Below are 5,190 nucleotides of genomic sequence, written 5' to 3'. Positions count from 1 at the left end.
ATATGCACCATCACACACCCTCTGTCCTTTGAGACTCCTACCATTTGGGTAGGTCACAGTGGACACAACAGTGAAAAATGAAATCCTGGTGGGCTGCTTAATATTAGAAAGCGGACCCACCTACACTTCTCAAAATCCAACATGCATGATCGTTGGCCTCATCCCTTTGAGGGTTATTGCCATTAGGGTAGGGCACACTACAATCCCATCTTTACATCTTTCTCTTTGATTTTCCTTAAAGGTTACTTCCATGCCCTGGAACAAAAATACCTGAAACGCTTGTAAATAGATTAGCATTTCCCAAAATAAACAATGCCACCTTCATTTTTGTTACACATTTTATCTGACATATATATTAGCATCTCATTTTCTGTCTAACTATTCTTTAGTGTGGATATTGTCTATAAATATCATTTACTACATTCTTTCATCTTGTTTTGATAACGACTAATTTAAAATTGTCAAAGGCTAGATTCCATGTTTTTAGTTGTCACCCAAGTGCAATAGTTCCATTTTAAGATCTTAATCAGATGTTTTTCTCATATACAACTTAGCAGGTTTAATATTCATCAAGGTTCTTCCTTTTCTTTGTGACCTTTCTGATATAAAAATCTAAGGTTCCAACTTCCAGATGTCTTGAAACATTCCTTTGCCTCATGCTATCCTAGAGAAGGATATTGAGCTAGATTCCATGTTTCTAGTTGTCACTCAAGTGTCTGTACATTAGTTCCAGCTTAAGATCTTAAACAGTTGTCTTTTCACATGCAACTTAGCAGGCTTGATCTTCATCAAGGTTTCTTCTTCTTTGCGGCCTTTTAAATGTCATTTGCCTCAGCTATCTTAGAGAGGGATACCAACTATTTTGAGTTAGATTACCAGATAAAACGAGGACCATCTTAGGTTATTACAAATGTGAATAACAATCTGAGAACATTTTCACCATCGTCTCCAAAGGAACTTGAACAATATGATAATAATATACATAATGTTAAATATGTGAAAAACTCTTTCTGCTTTCAAGCAAGTTGTTTTTTTTTCCTTTCATATTATCAGCCATTTCCATGGCTCATGTTTTTAATATGTTTAGCCTACTGCCTTATACTTGGAAGTTGGTACCAAATGTATAGTGTTGAATAACTAATTTTTTTAGCTCCATGCTGTCCACTTTAGAATTAATGCATGCATTTTACTTGCTTAGTTTATATCTGACCATTTGTCATTTGTTATAAACTATAATGCAATCATGTGACCAAGATGCTTACTTTTTGGAGGGGAATAATCAATAGAAATTGTGCAAAGACCCTTTCAAAAGATGATAGGTTCCCCAACTATGAATATATAACTATTATCCATTCATATTTACTTGTTATGTTTATTTTATTTGTAGCTCACTGCCATGTTTAGTAAGAGGAAACTTGTAGGAAAAATGGTTTCCAATAGAGGCTACTTCTTTCTTCTTTCTGTGACTATCTCCATGCTTGCTGAAGAAGCCATTACTCCATTTGAATAGATTCATAGAATGGGCGGCTATAACTTCTTCCTTAATGTCAGATTTAAGCTCAAATTACTAAACAAATGTTGTCAACAGGCTTTCTAGTCCATTCCACATTATATGATCTGTTTGTAGGTGTAAAACTATGTCTGTTGCAAGATAATTGTTAATCAGCTAAGAACCACTTTGTAGGAGATGTATTTGTTTAATACCTGAAATTATTATTATCATATACCCTATGGCATATTTATTAAGAGAAAGATGAAGTAAAGAGATGTCATTGCAACAGTATTCCTTCCTTCAGAAACATCAACATGAAAACATGCAACTCCATTTTGTCTAAGCCTTGGAGAAGTACATCACTAACAATATATTTTGATATGTTCTTGAAGCTCAGTCCAGAATTTCCTACAAGTTAACTATATTCTTTGACAAGTACCTTCCCATCCTAAAGCCAGTTTTTTATTTACTTACAGTAGCATCTTGCATTTTAGACTTGGCCCATAATTCATAGGTATTAGGGACACTGAGTTGCATCATAGGCCTCTAGTTAGAAACAACTCCCACGTCTTCTTCTTTAAGAATGAACTTGGAATCCCTTTGAAATAAACTTTCTTGATTTAATTTGTTATTTAAAATAATCTGTGAACTTTTATTATCATACTGTTCTCTTGTTTTATAGAAAACACTATGATGTGGGGGCTGCACAAATGATGTTTGGTAACAAACTCCTTGACAAAGATGGAGATGGAAAAAGTCTAGGAAGAATAATATTTGATAGTGGTAGCTCCTACACATACTTCACAAATCAAGATTATAGTGCTTTCCTTTCAGCTGTAACAATCAAAAATTACCCTTCCCTTGTACTATAAGGAATTTGTCTGTTTCTAATAATGCAATGTTGAGAGGTTAAAGAAAACCTAGCTAGGAAGCAGTTGGAACAAGATTCATCAGACTCATTCCTACCACTCTGTTGGCGAGGGAAAAATAGGTTCAGGTAAATGGTTTTGATTAAGTTTTGAAAATCAAGTGTGAGTTCAATTTCAACAATTCAATCTCCGGCCTATTTAGAGTACACATTATAAAAACTATGGCCAGAAAGTCAACCTTTCCATCTTAGCATTATTTAGAGTACAAATTTATCAGCTCTGTTGCAAAGGCGGCACCATACTTTCAGTTGTTAACACTCAAATTTAGAAGTGCCAGAGCAAAACAGATGGAAATTTTCCCAGAAGGTTATTTGGTCATCAATGTAAGCATGCATAAGCTTTGACATACTCTATAAGAACTGTATTTTACCACTAGATGAGATTGTAACATGAGATAGCATTCAAGGATCAACATTATGAGTCTGCCAAAGAAGATATTATTGAAGAAGCTATTTATTCATTAAGCTTAATGATTGCTATGATAAAAAAAGATTACTGCTGAATGAGTTTCAATGCACAGGAAAAAGGTAACGTCTGCTCGGGAATCTTGAATGGTACTGCAATCAGTAATGTGGACACGAATATTCTTGGAGGTAATGAAAGAGTATATTGTTTTCCTCCTTTTTGTTTGTGTGTTTGTCAATCTAATTTTTCTACGAGCATGTCATGAATGACCTTGGGTGGGCTTGTATCTAGAGCAGTTAAGGCATGTTCTTAATCTACATGTTGGTGATTGTATTAAGATAAAGTAACAAAAGTGTGTTGCATTTTTTAGATATCTCTTTACAAGAGCACCTTGTTGTTTATGACAATGAGAAAAACCAGATTGGATGGGCTCACTCAGACTGCCAAAATCCTCCCAAGTTATGAACCTTCTTCTTTTACCTTTGAGTCTTATTCTATAGGATTTAGTGCAGTTTTTATTATTTTTCTTATGAATTTGTACATGTAAGAGATATGGCAAGATGAGAGCTAGTAACTGACTCTTCCCAAGTACACCATTGATTGCATTTTTTTATTTGTCAAATAAGGGAGTAGTTGCATCTACATTTTCTATGAACTTGCATTTAGGGAATCTTTCATAATTTATCCTTAGTACTACATCACCACTTCCTCTTTTTGGTGCCTTGCTATTCCCTCTGATCAAAGCATTGCCAGTAATGCCCATGTTTTGGAGTTGAATACAGAGAAACTTATTCCCTTTCTTGTCTTTACTTCCTAAATAAACTAAAATGGAAGAGATTGGTGAGGTTGCTTAGATGATATCATTGTACTCATATTTGATGATGTTTAATATAATCTTTGGTTCACACGAACAGTCATGACACCACGAATCATTTAGATATTAGAGATATCCATTATATTTCCTAACTTGAATCTTTTCTTTCCTTGTCAGATTGACAGATTGTAAACCTCATCAACCACAAAACAAGTAATCAGAAATGTAAAACCTAAAACTTTTGAGTTGCAATCAAAATATATTTTGTAATGTATGTGAAAAGAAGGTAAAGAAACTATCTTTGTACAATTAATTACTTGTTAAAGCGCTGAAAAGTACACTTAAGAAAGGCAAATTGCATTGAACAGCCCATTAATAGTAAATAGTCTTCTCCAGTAAAAGGATATAGAAACAAAAAACAGAATTGAATCACACAAAAAGAAGACTCGAATCACATTTAACAGCCTATGAAGAGCAAATAATCTCCTACACAAGAAATATATAGCATTAAAAACCTGGAAGGCTACCCAAGCAACCTAAAAGCTGAAAAGAACAGACAACTCTTAAAATTTGCTTCAAGGGCAGCACTCTTCACTACCAAGTTTCGGCAAACAAATATCTAATTGAAATAAGTATAAGTTCGATTTGAGGATTGGGCCTTTCTTTTCAAAATGCATCCTAAACTTGACCTAAAAATGTTTAGAAAACTTATCCAAGAAAAACTAAAAAAGTTTAAGAAAGATACCGGGAAATGTTTCAAGATTTAGACACTCCACTACGGGAAATATGGTTCCCCTGCATGATTCCTGATGGCAAGGATAGAAACTAGACATTAATTAAAGATTTATTTTGTCATTTAGACTCTAGAGTAACCACTTAATCTTCATTTTCTCTTCTAATCAAGTAATATATCTAAGAATCTAACTCTTGAAGTTGGTTGTTTCTGACAGATCTTCCACACAGAGGCGGGTGTTGCAGTCCTCTGAATCTCTTGCTGAACAATTTGTGGTGTTAGAAGATCCCTCAGTGTCTCACAGAAATACATTAGAAGAAGCAATATCATGTGATCAAGAACTTGGGAAAGCAGCTTTCTCTTCCTCTTCATATTCTCTTCTAGCGTTTGGTATATATCAAGGAAACAGTTGTATGATTCCAGCATGATAAATAGTTGACTACATTTAAGCAGAGTTTCATAAAAAGGAGGAGAGAGCCGCGATTCCAGCATGATAAATAGTTGACTACATTTAAGTAGAGTTTCATAAAAAAGAGGAGAGAGTCGCGGAGAAACAAATTTGTTTTTGGATTTGATCGCCAGTTTGAAATAAAATTATTGTCTAAAAGTGATTTGCCACCTTTTGATAAAAGACCACAATCAAGATAAAGCACTCGTGGGTTCCAAATTGGCTAAAATAACACCTGTGCTGAATGGCCATTTAAGGTTTGGTCTGGCAGTGTTTCATTTGTACCATACTTCATTACCTGCACAACAATACAAATATTATTCTAAATATGCTTTAAGCAATGCTTTCACCAAGTGATCTGTTAGAACT

Source organism: Pinus tabuliformis, chromosome 1_1, assembly GCF_031772625.1.
Source record: "Pinus tabuliformis cultivar Carrire ecotype Pingquan chromosome 1_1, CPIR1, whole genome shotgun sequence".
NCBI lineage: Eukaryota > Viridiplantae > Streptophyta > Pinopsida > Pinales > Pinaceae > Pinus > Pinus tabuliformis.
This window is presented reverse-complemented; position numbering follows the sequence as displayed.